At 44.5% G+C, this 18055-nt stretch overlaps 1 protein-coding gene across 1 annotated transcript in view; it reads left to right on the forward strand.

Moving 5' to 3' along the window:
* tpo (thyroid peroxidase) overlaps window positions 1-18055 on the forward strand; it is a 135282-nt gene that overhangs the window by 47426 nt on the left and 69801 nt on the right. The gene's annotated exons all lie outside the window — the stretch shown is intronic.

Consider the following 18055-nt stretch of genomic DNA (forward strand, 5'->3'; position numbering starts at 1 on the left):
AATAACAGTCAGAGTGCTGGTTGGTTATATTATACAAAATGGTTACAGCTTCACAGTAATTGTGCACAGCTCTGCTATCCATAGCCAAAGAAGCGTGGATAAACAATACAACTCCAATTTGATGGCTCTCCATTGCTCTTAGTGGGTACCAATATCAACCATTACCATTAGTATAATGATGCCCCCAGAAGACAGTGTTGTGATCTTTTGGTTGATTTCACATGGATACAGACTAAAACTTTATTTTTTTGATTGAAAAGCCAATGCGAAGATTAAATCCAGCAGAAAAGGACAATACCAAGGTTGAGGGCTGAAAAGAGAAAGTAGGAAGTAATGTTTAGGTGCTGCCAATGCTGTTATTTAAAAGCCTGAAGATTGAATATGATGGAAAGATTAAGGAGGTAAAGAGTTCCATTCCTTTCTAATCCTGGGGAAAAATGGGTTAGAATAGGCAACTAAATAATTAATTTAATTTCAATTAAGTGGAAATAATCAGTGGAAGAATAGCTGCACAGCATATTTGAAGGACCAAAAGAAAAAAGTGAAGAGAAGCACTGAAAATAAAATAGGGATAGACATGAAAGGTTGAAATTAGAGATGAACACCTCTAGAGGGGTGAGAGAGAGATCACCCAAAGAACTTTGTCTTGTATCCTGTCTAGGAATGCAGGAGAGGATCTAGAAGATCCTTCTCAGATCTGAGGACAGTCTTAGATACCTATATTTATTTCAGAGAGTTGAAAATTGAACAGATTGGCAATAAAGAGTAGATTGAGCTTCCTGGAAATTGCTTTGAGAAAGGAGGAGATGTGGAAGTTATATTTGAGATCGGAAGAAATAGTGATGTTATGAATTTTGATAAATGAAGGGCGATGGATGGAATTTCATAGCTAAAAAGATGGAGCTGTTTGTTGAATTTGGAAGAGACATAAAGTAACAAAATAAATTTTAAAAATAAATTTTATTTGGTCTTTCAAGGGTCGTGGTGGGAATCTAGACTTCGTGATTAGTCTTTGCACTACAAGAGGACTGAAAGTTGTGGGCACTGAGGTTTTGTTATCTGCCATATGTGGAAGTGATAGTCAGTGCAAGGTGTATAACCTATGGAGGAATGCTTTTGAAATTAAGGAAAAAGTAGACTATTTGGAACTTGGTGCTGTTTCATAAAATTGGGATTCAAAGGATGTAAAAAGAAATCAACTCAGAGTACTATAACTATTGTAGAAGATAGTCAAGGATTCAGTATTTAAATGGTTAAAATGCTTTTAGAAAAGATTGCATTTAAGAGAATGCGCTGAGACAACTTTTGGAAATGTTGATATGTATGACCTTTTATTTTTAGTGCCCATGGTAACCCAGGGTTCTACGTTAGATATAAGGCAAGTTCTGTAGGTCATATTTGAAATAATTCAGCAACTGAAAGAAAGGAACCTTTCTGAAGTGAAATAAAAATTTGATGTAGCCAATTGTTCTGCTGTATTAGTTTCTTGACTTATCTTTACTACTGAACATACTATGTGCTAGGCATTTCATTTACATCAATAAAACAATAGATTTCTATTTCTTATATTTTAAATTTGTTTAAAGGGCTGTGAATTATTGAGCAGCTTAATTTACAAGACTTCTAGCAGTAGGAAGGCAGAAACGTAAGATTTTATGGCTTTTAGTCATAAAACACAGTTGAATAGACATCGACAACTCATCTCTAATCTACACAATTATTACAGCTCCTGCAGAAGGCCATTGTCGTTATCAACAGTTGCCATGGCTAATTTCTTAAACTGTTCTAACAGCATATAGGGATAATTACTTATTACTTTTGTCAGCAGAGAAAAATTACCAAAGGAAAAATACATAAAAGGAAGACAAGTGAAATGGTTGACTTCATACTCTATTATTATTGTCATAGGAAAATCAATGCCCCAGATACAGGGAGTGCATTTCTACTTCTAAAAATTATACAGGAAGTATTTATGTTTTGCCAATATTGACACAAGTTCAGAGCGTGGTTTGTTTCTGTTTTAATTTGTAAGAGTGCATTATCAAACCACTAATCAAACGAATTCAGCAAATAAATAGTGTAACCATCATCAATACGAAGAAGGGTCACTGACCCGAAACGTTAACTCTGCTTCTCTTTCCACAGATGCTGCCAGACCTGCTGAGTGATTCCAGCATTTCTTGTTTTTGTTTCAGATTTCCAGCATCCGCAGTATTTTGCTTTTATTATATCAATACTTGTAAACTGTCTGCCTGGTTCTCTTAGGGAAGACTGTTAACATTTTGCAGAAATTATCCTGATTTTATTAGTCTATATAAAGAACTAGATTTTGGCTGAGGTTGCCTATATGTAAATTAACACAGCAAGCCACCTGTAATAATGCATGCTTCTTCAGATAAAAGTTGATTGAGAGTGAGTGCTACAATTGTACATTTTAGGTACATCACTACCTGCAAGAAGTTTTTTTTGCCAATCAAGAGATTTTTGAGCGATGTTCCAATTGACCTTGGGATAAGCTAAGGTTTTCAGCACTTCCAGCCGGAGCTTTTATAGAATCAGATATTGGTTACAGCACAGAAGGAGGCCATTTAGCCTATCGTGTCTCTGCTGACTCTCTGCAAGAGCCCGCAGCTAGTCACACTTCCTTTCACCGTAGCCCTGCAAATTTTTTCCCTTCAGATAATTATCTAATTCCCTTTTGGAAGCCATGATTGAATCTGCCTCCACCACACTTTCAGGCAGTGCATTCCAGATCCTAACCATTTGCTGCATAAAAAAGATTTAAGGTTGGCCTTATCGGCAATCTTGTAAATAGGACTTGAGCCATTTGCTCCCAATGCAAGCTTGATGCCAAATTAGGGCACATTAAAGCTATTTTGCAGGATAATGGCTACCCCGATTAGATCATTGCTCATTGTGTATCCTGTATACTCACGAAGGGGGCCTAAGGCCGCTACTTTCAGCCCTAAAACGTGCCCAGTCTTCAAATTATCCTGGAAGGGTAATGTATGTCAAAAGTTTGAGTAACAGGTTTCACACTGTTACTATGCAGTAGCAACACAAGTGGTATTTTCCACTAACAAGATGCTGCCATCAAGCCAAAAAGATGTTCTGCCTACCACACAAATGAGTAATGTGGTATATGAATTCCACTGTCGGTGCGATGCAAGGTATGTGGGCCGTATGTCCCAACGATTGGTGGAATCATATCAAACAGCACATCCTGCCAGCTGTTTGCAATAGGCAGGTACTGACCATAGCAGCCCTACAAAACTCAGAACACGCTAGTTAGGCAACAGCTGGAGTACTGTGCATAGTTCTGGGCACCACTCTATAGGAAGGATGTGATTGCACTGGAGAAAGTGCAGAGGGGATTCACTAGGATGTTGCTTGGGCTGGAGTATTTCAGCTATGAAGAGAGACTGGAAAGGCTAGGGTTGCTTTCCTTAGAGCAGAGAAGGCTAAGGGGGGACATAATTGAGGTATACAAAATTATGAGGGGCATTAATAGGTTAGATAGGAAAAACCCTTTTCTCTTAGCAGAGGGGTCAATAACCAGGGGGCATAGATTTAAGGTAAGGGGCAGGAGGTTTAGAGGGGATTTGAGGAAAATAAATTTCACCCAGAGGGTGGTTGGAATCTGGAACGCACTGCCTGAAGTGGTTGTAGAGGCAGGAACCCTCACAACATTTAAGAAGCATTTAGATGAGCACTTGAAATGCCCTAGCATACAAGGCTACGGGCCAAGTGCTGGAAAATGGAATTATAGTGGTTAGGTGCTTGATGGCCGGCACAGACACGATGTGCCGAAGGGCCTATTTCTGTGCTGTATAACTCCATAACTCTATGACAATGTCTAACATTAGATATGATTCCACAATTGGACAGCACTTACTAAACAATCCCGAATGTGCTAAGAATTACACTAACAACCAATTTAAGATTATCAGTTGGGCTCACAATGTAGCTCACTTATGCTTGCTAGAAGCTACATATATACATACGCAGGAACCTTCCCTCTGCAGGCAAAGGGAACATGTCCAGGCATTGCGTCTTTTTAGAATTAAACAAGGGGTGGGGGCAATAGTTCCCTGGTGCATTCTCCATGCAATGTCTCGACCAGAGTTAACTTGCCAACCAATCAGCACCCCTTTTTCATGCAGTATAAATTACTGCTCCATGTGAAATTTGGCATTCTTGTATTTGCCCTGATGAGTGCAAGTTGAAAAGCTTCAACAGCATGTCTCTTTTTTTTAAGCAGTAAAAAAGATTTTCCTCATGTTACTATTGCTTCTTTTGCCATTCACCTTAAATTGGTGTCCTCTGGTTCTCAACCCTTCTGCCAATGGGAACAGTTTCTCCCTATCTACTCTGTCCAGAGCTCTCCTGATTTTGAACACCTCTATCAAATCTAAGCTCAACCTTCACTTCTCTAAGGAGAACAGCCACAGCGAGTCCAATCTATCTAGGTAACTGAAGTTCCTCATCCCTGGAAACATCCTTGTAAATCTTTACTGCAACCTCTCAAATGCCTTCACATCCATCCTAAAGTCTGGTGCCCAGAATTGGACACAACACTCCAGTTGAGGCCAAACCAATATTTTATATATTTTCATGATATCTTCCTTGCTTTTGTACTCTATGCCTTTATCTATAAAGCCCAGGACCAGTTATGCCTTATTAACCACTTTCTCAACCTGCCCTAACACCTTGAATAATTTGTTCACATATACCCCCAGGTCCCTCTGCTCCTGCACACACTTTAGAATTGTAACCTTTATTTTATATTGTCTCTCCTCATTCTTCCGACCAAAATGTATCACTTCACACTTCTCTGCATTAAATTTCATCTGCCATGTGTCTGCCCATTCCACTAGCCTCTCTATATTCTCTTGAAGTTTATCACTATCCTCCTCACTGTTCACAATATTTCCAAGTTTTGTGTCAACTGCAAATTTTGAAATTGTACCCTGTGCATCCAAGTCTATGTCATTAATATAGATCAAGAAAAGCAGTGGTCCTAATACTGACTCCTGGGGAACCCCACTGTATATCTCCCTCCAGCCCCAAAAAAACAACCGTTCGCCACTGCTCTCGCTTTCCTGCTGCCACTGTCCCTATTATTCCATGGGCTTTAACTTTGTTGACAAACCTGTTATGTGGCACTTTATCAAACACTGTTTGGAAGTCCATGTACATCACATCAATAGCATTGCCCTCATCAACCCTTTCTGTTAATTCATCAAAATCTCAATCAAGTTAGTTAAGCAAGATTTGTCCTTAACAAGGCTTTCCTTAATTAATCCATATTTATAGTTATTTGGTCATACAGAACTTGAATATTATTGAAAACAGAGACATTTTGTTGAAGCTTTTTATCTTGCACTCATCAGGACAAATTTCAAGTTTACCAATGTAAGGGAAGCAACAAATTGATATTATATGAGAAGAAAGTGCTGATTGGTTGGCAAGTGGACTCTGATTGGTAGAGACATTGCCATGGAGAATACATCAGTTTATGGTGACTGATAGTTAACTGCCAAGCTTTGTTTGAAATTTAATCCAGGCATCTTGACTCTGATTGCTCAAGGCATTGCCCTGAGGAATGAACCAGTGAACGACTGTCACTTATTTTGTTTAGCTGAAACAGGCGCAAAGTGTGTACATGTTCTTTCTGTCTGCAAAGAATAGGGCCCTCTGTATTCATATATGTAACTTGCAGTATGTGCAAATGCATCACACTGAGAGCCCTCCTGACATTTTAAATAGGTTGTCAGCATAATTCTTAGCACACTGAGGATTATTTAGCAAATGTTGTCCAATCGCGGAATCACATGTAACGTTGGACACTGCGTTTTGAGTTTTGCAAGCACAGGCTGGTTGGGTATGGCCTGTACCTTGCCTGTTGCGAACAGTGGAAAGGACATGTTGTTTGATATGATCCGCCACTTTTTGGGACGTACAGCCTATATACCTAGCATCACACTGGCATTGAAATTAATATATCACATTACTCATTTGTGTGATAGGCAGAATGTCTTTTTGGCTCAATGGCAGCATCCTGTTAGTGGCGAACACCACACATATTGCTGCTGCATAGTAGTAGCATGAAACAGCTAGCTTCACCTGTTGCTCAAATTCTTGGGATACATTATCCTTCCAGGATAATGTCAGGTAGACTGAGCATGTTTCAGGTCTGAAAATGACGGCCTTAGGTCCATTCATAAGTTTGTGCGATATATAACGAGAAATGATATGATCAGGGTAGCCACTGTCACGCAGGATGTCTTTGATTCGCTCTATTTCAGCATCAAGCTTGCTTGGTGAGCAAATGGCTCGGGCCCTATTTACAAGGTTGCCGATAAGGCCAATCTTATAGCACGTGGACTGTAAGAATCCCAACGCATGTATTGACCAGTTAAGGTAGGCTTGCAGTAGACCGTGGTAGTGAAACCCTTAGCAGATTTCTCAACTAGTACCTCAAGGAATGGGAGCTCATTTGACTGCTCCATTTCAAAGGTGAATTTGAGCACAGGATGGGACCCATTAAGATATGCAAGGAAATTATTGCATGCAGCTGCAGATTCAAATATGGCAAACGTATCATCTACATATCAGAAATATGCAAGAGGTAGGAGGTTAGGTGTCATTCCCTCAAAGACACGTTTCTCATGGAACTCAACAAAGATGTTTGTGAGAGCTGGGCCTGGAGGGGATCCCATGGCAACACCATCTATTTGGGCATACGTGGTGTTGTTAAAACTGAACTCAACTGCGCGATTTGCCGAGTTCATACATTCGATGAATACTGATTCACACAATGGTGGCAGGTCTAGATTGCCATGATATAGTACTGCAGCACAAATATTTATGGCTTCCTTAAGTGGCACATTGGTGAATAGGCTAGCAATGTCAAATGAGCACATGGACACGGCATTGCTATCGATATGCAAGTCCTTTATAGTCTGGGCAAATGTGAAGGAATCCTTCACCGTGTATGTGGAGAACTTGCTCAAAACTGGTTGTAACAATTCGCCCAACCATTTGGCCAATTCATATGTGTCCAATATCTGTTCAGTATTAATACTGTTCCAGATTATCATTTCTAAAAGTTTTTGCATCACCAAATTTAGACTGACTGGCCTGTAGTTGCTGAACTTACCCATGGCTCCCTTTTTTTGAACAAGGGTGTAATATTTGTAATTCTCCAGTCCTCTGACAACACCCCTGTATCTAAGGAGGATTGGAAGATTATGGCTAGTACCTCCACAATTTCTACCCTAACTTCCTCAGTATCCTTGGATGCATCTGATCTGGTCCTGGTGACTTATTAACTTTAAGTACAGCCAGCCTTTCTAATACCTTCTCTTTATAATTTTTTTGCCCATCCAGGGCTGAATTTTATTGGGACGCCGCCGCCCTCTGAACTCAGCGGGGTGCCCACATTTGCAGGCCACCGCAGAGCCCCTGCGATATTAATCGAGGGGGCTCATTAGAATCACGGCACTGAGCTGTCCTCCCCATATTACGTGGGGTGAAGCTGGACATTCAGCGCAGTGAGAGAGGCTTTGACAGTTGCTGGGGCCCTATTTTAAGCACTCCAGCATCTGCTTCCTAACAGCTGTCAAAGAAATACTTACCTGACTGCTAAAGAGTGAGACTGCTATCAATTTGGCAGCAAGGCAGAAAGTTCTGAAGAAATCCAGCAAGTCAGGCAGCATCTGTGGAGAGAGAAGCAGAGTTAATTTGCCCAAATTCACAGACCTGAAAGCTAACTCTGCTTCTCTCTCCACAAATGCTGCCTGACCTGCTGAGTTACCCCAGCAATTTCCACTTTGCTGCCACATACTTATCCTGCTGTGTCCCAGTATCCTGTGAAGTTACGATCCTTTCTCCCACTCAAGTGTAGCATTCCTTCTTGTAGGCGTGACGCACCTGGATAAATAATCTTAAATTTTGCACATTCCAGGACATGAGACTTAAATAGACCATAAAAAGGTATTATAGAGGTTTACAGAGAACACACTGACACAAATGGGAATGCACGGGTGTCACAGCCATATAAATACGTCTTTCACTAAATGTTCCTCACCAACATGTGTATCCTTTTCTCTGTGTGAATGATGTGTGCCAGCATGTAGCACCAATGTCACATCCCTTTGCACCGTTGGCCCTTCAGGAGAGCCAACGTATGCAATAACATCATTGCTATGCCACCACTACTCATGAGCGTCTCCACCGACTCAGTGACATGGACATTGGCTCAGCCAGATGCCACCTAAAATGGTTTACACAGGAATGCTGCAGATGTGGACTGGTGCACAGCAGGTGAGCGAGGGCGACGTGTGGCTTGCAGAGCTCATGTCGGTTCCTATGGAGCAGACAGCCTTTGTCTGATAAACCACTCCCATTCATCCCTAACTCACTGCTAGCCCTGCGTGCAGAGCCTGGTTGCTATCTGTCCTCCCATGCATCTTTCATGTTGTAGGTCTTCAGCGTCCTCATAGTCTGAGGAGGAATCCTGTTGACGTCTCTCCTCATCATGCCAGGCCTATTGGGTGCGTAGTTGTGCAGAGCAGCAAAGAAAGGAGCTGGACTTTTCAGCCCATAGTACAGGGCTATCCATCCAGGCATTGGAGGTGTTCTTTCAGCATGCCGATCTTCTGCTCAATGGTGTCTCATGTAGCTCAGTGGCTGGCGTTGTATCTCTCCTCTGCAGCAATGGTGGAGTCGCTCACTGGTGTCGGGAGCCATGTCTGCAAAGGATAGCCCTTATCTCCAAAATGCCACCCCTCCATCTGAGCCAGTTCAGTGAACAGTGGTGGCAGCTCGAACTGGCACAAGACCCAGGTGTCATGGCAGCTGCCTGAGAAATGTTCACACATTCGCTGCAAGCAGCCGCGGTGTTCACATATCAACTTCACCTAGATTGAGAGGGCTCCTTTAATGGTGATGTCTGCAGGTGGTAGCATGGCAGGAGGCCTGATGGCCACATGAGTGCAGTCTATGAACATTACAACCTATGGCTCTCCGGCAATGGTGCCAGAACCACTGGTCCTCTGGGCCTGGCTGTGAGAGTCCACCCTGAAGCGGACATCCTCACTGGCCCTCCGGTGCAGGGCACTGGTGACCTCCCTGATACAGTGGCGCACTGCTGACTGTGTGACCCCACAAAGGTCTCTGATGGGCCCCTAAAATACTGCAAAGGCATCAGGCTTACAAACCACTGCCACTATAAGGAACAAAGGCATGGGATGTCCACTGGAGCCCATGGGCTGCAAGTCATCCTTCAGCAGGGCACATAGATGTGCCACCACCCTCTCTATATGCACAATCTCCTCTGACACTGGTGCTCTGACATCCGATGGCATGTCACGGGGGCCTGTAGATGCATGGCAACTGTAATGGCAGGCTCCCCTTGGGGGCTGCTGCTCACGACCAGGGGCCTCTACGTGGATCGCACCTGCCTGTTGGTATTGCCTCTGGTGCATACGGATCCTCATGTGCAGAGAATCACACAATATAGGATGGGCCATACCTATTTCCATATGATAAATAAAGTTGAACCCTGCATGTATTTGAAGGTTCCTAACAGAACATGGATTGGGGTTGATGGGTACATCAGCTGCTTTCCTGGATCAACCATATGGCGTGCTATGGCATTTCCCATCTTGGCCAACACTCAGAGTGACACAACATGACCACATCAAGATCCTACCAGCTGAATCGATTGCCCCCACCATCCACAACACCTTAATGCTCCTGCCCTTTCTGGCACCCTCCCCACACACAGGGTGCCTAGTGTGCCATTGCCCCTTCACAAACAGAGCATACACTGTTAACGAAGGGATTCTACACGGTACCTCCCTTCATGCCAGCGCCCTCCAGTAATCCCAGATCCCCTCCCTTTAAGAATGCAGAGTGAGACCCCTGTGTATCCCCCCCTCCCTCCTCCCTTTAAGAATGCAGAGTGAGACCCCTGTGTATCCCCCCTCCCTCCTCCCTTTAAGAATGCAGAGTAGGACCCTGTGTATCCCCCCCTCCCTCCTCCTTTTAAGAATGCAGAGTGAGACCCCTGTGTATCCCCCCCTCCCTCCTCCCTTTAAGAATGCAGAGTAGGACCCCTGTGTATCCCCCCCTCCCTCCTCCCTCTAAGAATGCAGAGTAGGACCCCTGTGTATCCCCCCCCCTCCCTCCTCCCTCTAAGAATGCAGAGTAGGACCCCTGTGTATCCCCCCCTCCCTCCTCCCTTTAAGAATGCAGAGTAGGACCCCTGTGTATCCCCCCCTCCCTCCTCCCTTTAAGAATGCAGAGTAGGAGCCCTGTGTATCCCCCCCTCCCTCCTCCCTTTAAGAATGCAGAGTAGGACCCCTGTGTATCCCCCCTCCCTCCTCCCTTCTGTAATGCAGAGTGAGGACCCACCGGCTTTTCACGTCGTGAACGGGACGGCATGTGACGGCCACCCGTTCAACTAAAAATCCAGCAGTGTCGGTGGAGAGGCGGTGGGCTGCATAATCAGCATAGGTAAGTAAACATTACCATATGTTAATTGTGGTTCCGCTGTCGTGCGGCGGGGGGCCCGCACCGAGGTCCTGCCGCCGCTGGTAAAATGCGGTGGGCCTGTCTCGACGTCGTGGGTCGAGGCAGGCCTCTCCCTGCAGCATTTTACTGGCCCCTGTGCCGCGACCCGTGGCTTCGAGGGGCCGGTAAAATTCAGCCCCCAATATCTCAACTACGTCGTCTTTCACTGTGACATTGGCAGCATTCTCCTCAATGGTAAAGACAGATGCAAAATAATCATTCATGAACTCAGCCATGACCTCTGCCTCCACATGGAAATCTCCTTTTTGGTCCCTAATTGGCTCTACTCCTCCTTCTACTACACTGTTACTATTTATATGCCTACAGAAGACGTTTGAATCCCCTTTTATGTTAGCTGCCAGTTTCTTCTCATATTCTTTCTTCACTTCTCTGGTTTCTTTTTTCACTTCCCCTCCAAACGTTCTATATTCAGCTTGGTTCTTAATTGTATTATCAACCTGACATCTTTCATACACACCCTTTTTCTGTTTCATCTTACTGTCTGCTACTTTCATCTTCCAAGGAGCTCTGGATTTGTTTCTCCTACCTTTCCTTCTCATGGGAATGTACCTCAACTGTACCCAAACTATCTCCTCTTTAAAGGCAGGTTTCTATTGCAGGTTTGCCCATCAATCTTTGATTTCAATTTACCTGGGCCAGATCTGTTCTCACCCTATTGAAATTGGCCCTCCACCAATTAATTTTGTTTTTTACTCTGGATCGCTCCTTGTCATTTTCCTTGTCATAACCTTATGATACTATGAGGACTGTCCCCTAAATGTTCCCCTACTGACACTTGATCCACTTGACCCACCTCATTCACCAGAACCAGATCCAGCAATGCCTGCTTCATCTTTGAGCCAGAAACATACTGATCTAGAAAATTCTCCTGAACAAACTTCAGAAACTCTCCCCTCTCTCTGCCCTTTATATTATTACTATCCCAGTCTATATTAGGATAATTAAAGTCCCTGTTATAACTAGTCTGAACGTTTTGCACCTTTCTGTAATTTTGTTCCTCTGTATCTTTCCCATTAGTTGGTGGCCTATAGAATACACCCAGTAATGTCATGGTAACTCAATTGTTTCCCAGCTCTAACCAAATAGATTCTGTCCTTGACCCAAAATAAAAACAGAAAGCGTTGGAAATACTCAGCAGGTCTGGCAGTATCTGTGGAGAGAGAAACAGAGCTACTGTTTTTATTTCAGATTTCCAGCATCCACAGTATTTTGCTTTTATTTCTGTCCTTGACCCCTCTAATACATCCTCTCTCTCCAGTCCTTAATCAATGCTGCAACTCCTTCTCCTTTCTTTCCTTCCCTATCTTGCTTGAACACCTTGGATCCAAGAATATTTAGTACTCAGTCCTGTCATTTTTGAGCTTGGTCTCCATTATCGCCATGACATCATATTCCCACATGGCTATCTGCGTCTGGAGCTCACCAAACTTATTGACCACACTCTGTGTTTTTACATATATACACAATAAACCTAATTTAGGCCTTATTGCATTCCCTCTTACTCTGACCCCACCTGATGCTTTACTCTTTCTTACTTTAGTGCTATCTGTCTCTCCCAATTCTTTGTGCACCTTGTTTTTTCTCTCTAATATTACCTCCTGGTTCCCATTCCCTTGCCAACTTAGTTTAAACCCTTCTCAATAACACTAGCAAACTATAGGAAGTTAAACACCAAAAGGTTAATTGACCTATCACTGGGATGCATGGAGCAGCTCTTTACCACTTGTCCAACCTGACGTCTGGGTCACCAAGAAGCTGCAGCAAGGCAACCAGAAATCAATGGATTTGCTATTTTTACTAATCCTCCTAGAGCAGCGTCCTCCTCAATCGGTTCCAGTACAACAATGTGCCAATGGATACTGATGCTTCTAGGTCACATTTATTTAACAGTGCAAAACATTTGCGCGTGTGCCAGGGAGCAATGATCCACCTTCAGAGTCTCTGCACACAAACGAGCAACAGGATATTACCGATGCAGAATACTATAAAATGCCATCTGGCATTTTGAGTTTTAGTATATAGGCATTAACCCCAAGGTGTTTTAGAGGTCCCATTACAGCTGTATATGCGAATACAGTTCCTTCATACCTATCAGGCTTAATAACTCCTCTAGGTCAATTCTACCCAATTATGTCATCAGCATTCACAAGTTAAGTAGTTGGATGTTGTGAAATTAAAGGGGAAGCTTATTATTGGGAAAGTACTTTCAAATGTAAGCTATTTCCCCAACTTGATATATCAGGGGGAATTTTAACCCCCAAGAACTGATGGGCTCAGAGCAGGCGAGAGGTTAAAATCTTTGGATTTTTGATTGGATTTGCATTTTGGCTGCAACCGATCCACTTCGGATCTAACAGAGGCACATTTGGATGCCGGCAAGAAATCATCTCGGTGAAGTCAAGGATTTGATTATTGCAGGCAGGTGGGTAGTTATTGGTACAATTAACATCCATAGAAGATGATAATAAGATCTTAGCAAATTGCTTTTTAACTTTGCTCCATATTTAACGTGTGCAGCAGAGGTTTCCTGTGGCTCAGGTAACTGGCCAAGGAAACAGAGACAATATTGGGCACCAGTTCAGGTGGGTGTTTAAACTTGTCATTGTCTCATCTGAATAAAAGCTCATTTATTGCAACTGGTTTCTCAGTTGCCTCTGGCATATGTTTGGCAGAGTTTTCTTGTATGAATACAGCTTTTTACAACCATGGATGCTTCCAATCTGACAAGCTGAGAATCGGAAGCACATAGGATGTGTTTGGCAGCACAATCACCATTCACAGAAGTGATGATGTGTTGTAGTTGGATCAGCAGGTGAACTTGAGGGAGGTAAACGGGAGAGATGCACAGGAGAATGTCCGAGGTTGCAAGGTTTACAGATGGATGCTCAGCTTCCTTGATCTCTCAGAAGAGCATTGCTTCTGCAGGCTGAGGTTGTTACATCAGGTAATGACAGGTGGCTGCAGCCTCCTACAGGAAGAGCTGCTCTTTGCTGGATGCATTACCAGAGGCTGTGAAACTGACCACTAACGTTTTTGCCTCCTGATCCTACCAGCGTGCTACTGGAGACATATTGAGGATCTCCTGGCTGCACATAAAAGGATAAGGCATGTCACTGGTGCCTTTTTTTGCCAGGGCCAGAGTTTATATAAATTTCTCCTGTGGTAAAGTTTCTCCTCAGATTGAGTGGGCTCTCAGTTCCACTTCTCTGGCTGGATTCAGGGTGCCATCGAATAGACACATGGGGTAATCTGCTCACTACTACAGCAACCAGATGTTTTTTATAGACACAAGGGATATTTGTCCATCAATGCACAGCTGGTGTCAAATCACAAGAAGAGGTCATACAGGTGTGCACCAAATTCGCTGCCAGCTGTCATGAGACATTCATACTGCAGCAGTCCAACATTCCAGAACTTTTCATTCAGGTAGCAGAATTAAGGGCTGGCTCGTAGGAGACAAGACACTCCTTCAAACTTGGCTCATGTCGCCAATGAGAAACCCACCAATGAAGTGCAAGAGTGCTACAATGAGCACCACATGACGACCAGTTGTGTCACTGAGCAAGACATTGGAATCTTAAAGATATGTTTCATGTCCCTGGATAGATCTAGAGGTGCCCTTCACTACTTGCTAGTGAGGGTTTCTAGATTAATAGTGTTGTGCTGTGCCCTGCACAACATTGCACATCAGAGTGGATTACAGGTGGACATGGACAAAGGGAAGGGGCTCCTTGCTCATCTTCGAGTGAGGTTAACATGGAGAAGGAACAGGAGGAGTAGAAGGGGGACGAAGATGGGATCCCCAGCATGGAGCTCGGTGACCAGTGGTGTTCCACAAGGATCTGTTCTGGGACCTCTGCTCTTTGTGATTTTTATAAATGACTTGGATGAGGAAGTGGAAGGCTGGGTTAGCAAGTTTGCCGATGACACAAAGGTTGCTGGAGTTGTGGATAGTGTGGAAGGCTGTTGTAGGTTGCAACGGGACATTGACAGGATGCAGAGCTGGGCAGAGATGTGGCAGATGGAGTTCAACCTGGAAAAGTGTGAAGTGATTCATTTTGGAAGGTCGAATTTGAATGAGGAATACAGGCTTAAAGATAGGATTCTTGGTAGTGTGGAGGAACAGAGGGATCTTGGGGTCCATGTCCACAGATCCCTCTGTTCCTCAAAGTTGCCACCCAAGTTGATAGGGTTGTTAAGAAGACGTATGGTGTGTTGGCTTTCATTAATAGGGGGGTTGAGTTTAAGAGCCGCGAGGTTATGCTGCAGCTCTATAAGGCCCTGGTTCGACCACACTTGGAATATTGTGTTCAGTTCTGGTCGCCTCATTATAGGAAGGATGTGGAAGCTTTAGAGAGGGTGCAGAGGAGATTTACCAGGATGCTGCCTGGACTGGAGGGCATGTCCTACGAAGAAAGATTGAGGGAGCTAGGGCTTTTCTCATTGGAGTGAAGAAGGATGAGAGGTGACTTGATAGAGGGGTACAAGATGATGAGAGGCATAGATAGAGTGGATAGCCAGAGACTTTTTCCCAGGGTGGAAAGGGCTATCACCAGGGGGCATAATTCTAAGGTGATTGGAGGAAGGTTTCGGGGAGATGTCAGAGGTAGGTTCTTTACACAGAAAGTGGTGGGTGCGTGGAATGCGCTGCCAGCGGTGGTAGTAGAAGCAGATACGTTAGGTGCATTTAAGTGCCTCTTGGATAGGTACATGGATGATAGTAGAATGAAGGGTAGGTAGTTAGTTTGATCTTAGAGTAGGTTAAAGGATCGGCACAACATCGTGGGCCGAAGGGCCTGTACTGTGATGTACTGTTCTATGTTCTATGTTCTATGTATGTTCCATCGGCAAACCTTGCATTTACATTGCTGCTGGGAATGCTAAAGGTGCCTTAATATCACGAAGGTTGACCTAGTGCAAAACATAAGAAAGGAAATCCTGCAGTCTGCTCCTATCACCAGGACAACCTTCACTTGGGGCACAATAATGGGCAAGATGTGGAAGTGACACAAATCAATAAATTTTATGTGGCATTATTTAAAAAAAGGAAATGAACACGAGAACATTCTGTCAAACACTGATGTGCATACCCTTGATGAATTTCAATTCCTTGAACTTATGCTTCCTATCACTTCTACACAGTGCATCCTGGTTGACTTTAGTCGAGATAAATTTAGGTTGCTCAGATTCTGGTCCTGACTGCTGAGATGTTTTTGACCTATGCCTTCTGAGATTTGGAGCCCCCGAGTGCCCAGCTAAAAACCACTCCACCTGTACCATGTAGGGGCAGGCTCGGCCATTGGGCAAGGATGCAGCATGTTGGGTATTGGCTGAGGGTGGGGCAAAGGTTGAGAAATGGGAACACTTTGGCCAGAATTTTATGAGCCTTGCATGGGAATGGAGGCAGTGGGGGGGCCCATAAAATTGCGAGCGACATCAGATGGTGGAGTGCCCTTCGCCTTCCCGAAGCCATGGAACTTAGTCTGGAGCGGGGAAGGCTGAGGACGGCCTTCTCACCCACAGGCCTATTGAGGCCTTGTGGCCAATTAATGGCCATTTAAGGGCAGCTTCCCACCTCTGCTACCATTTCACTAACATTGGAGGGATTACCTGCCAAATGGAGACAGCACCAGGTGAGATCTGTTGGCCTGCGAGTGGGCTCGGTTGGGAGGGGAGATGCCTCCTCTGGGGGCAATCCCTGGCCCACGGAGGGCCCTCCCAGCGGCGATGGCACCCCTGGCAGCAACACCCTCCCCCCACAACCCCTTGCTGGGACCTGCCTGACTGGCCCCGGTGACCCCAACCTCACTTACCTGGATCCCGGGGTCTCCTCCATGTTCGCTACTGCAGGCCTCCTGCAGTACTGGCAGCTCTGGAGGTGAAGTTCATCCCTTAAAGGACGGCAACCCCAATGGCAAGCAATTAATTGGCTGCCTGCCGTGGAATTCGGCTGGGGATCCAAAACACAGCCAAGGTGGGATCACCACCCCCCCCTGCCTTCCACCCCATTGCTGGGACCCACATTGCTGGGGTAAAATCCAGCCCTTTGAGTGGAGTTCCAACTTCCATGTCCACTTTTGCCATCATCCCTCTACTGAGCCAGCGCCACATAAGTCCTCCCACTCTGCTGCAGACCAGCTTGGTGACGATCAGTGATGCAATATAAGATCACAGATAAGGTACCCATCATCATGTTTCAAGCAGTAGATCAGTTGGGATCCAAATTCTGCATGGCTGTGGACATGGCCTGCATGGACCCTTTTGAGAGTCTTGTCTGAAGCTCCATGGAGGTGGCTACTCTCTCCAAGATAGTCATTCTCAAAATTCCCTGCACCATCAATCCCCTCCGTAGCTACCTCCATCCTCTCTGCTATTGTGGAGGGTGTGTGTATGTATCTGTCAGTATCTGGTTAACTTGCTGATGTGCCTCTAGCATTTTCCTTTTCAATGATATCCCCTGGAGCTCAGCATCTGTGGCTAGCTGAACAGAGTTTGGAGAGGACTGCACCCCCTAATACAAGCCGTTGACAGCTGTTCCTGTCATCAGTGTCTGCTCATACTCCCATGTGAAGCTTATATCACCAGCTGAAAACCCAACTAATTGTGTAAATGGACCCAACAAAGTGTGAGTATTTGCACTGGTGCAGGACTGTATACCCTGTGATAGTGAGTGCACCCTCACCCTCACAATGAATGAGATCCTCTGAGGAATTGTCCTTATTGATGTCCTGCAACCCTTGCTGTGTGTGTGAAGGCCTTGGAAGATAAATGAAAAGGATATGATTCAGTCACGGCAAAGTCACAATCTTGATGATCACCACACTCAGCCATCTCATACTTGAGTAATTGAAATAAATTCAGCATGTGTGCATCAGAGATATTTTTCATACTGTCCCCAGCTATCTGTGAGCTCCCTGTCTCTTCATCTCTGATTGAGAGGGATGCAGATGCATCACTTATCTCCATGCATCTTCTTTTGCATCAATTAACTGGATTATGTGTCCTTTCCCTCTCCCTTGTGTTTTGTGCTCTCTTCTCCTACAAGGGGTGATAAACAGATGTGTGGATGAGTGATGATTAAGTATTCACTTTATGGATGCATTGCAGTCAGTGACTATCGGATAGATGGATCACATTGCATAAGGGTTAGGGTGTGTGGCAATAGTGGATAGATGAATGGGGTGGTGAGAAAGTGTATAGAAAGTGAAGTCTGGATGCTCCTGAAAGTTGAGTGAATGAGAGGAGTGATGTGAAGGCTTAGCAAGATAGAATGAAAGGGCAGGGCTTAAACCACAGGATGTAGGTGAACCAATAAATGTACTCAGTTTTTTGACCTGGTTAGGCCATTAAATCGCTTCTTATGTTGCATCCATCCCCTGTGCATGACTGTCCTGCTGCTCACCTCCTCAGCTACCCCCAACCATGCCTGCCTGGTGAGAGCAGCAGGTTTCTT

This window comes from Heterodontus francisci, chromosome 3 (assembly GCF_036365525.1).
Source record: "Heterodontus francisci isolate sHetFra1 chromosome 3, sHetFra1.hap1, whole genome shotgun sequence".
Taxonomy (NCBI): Eukaryota; Metazoa; Chordata; class Chondrichthyes; order Heterodontiformes; family Heterodontidae; genus Heterodontus; species Heterodontus francisci.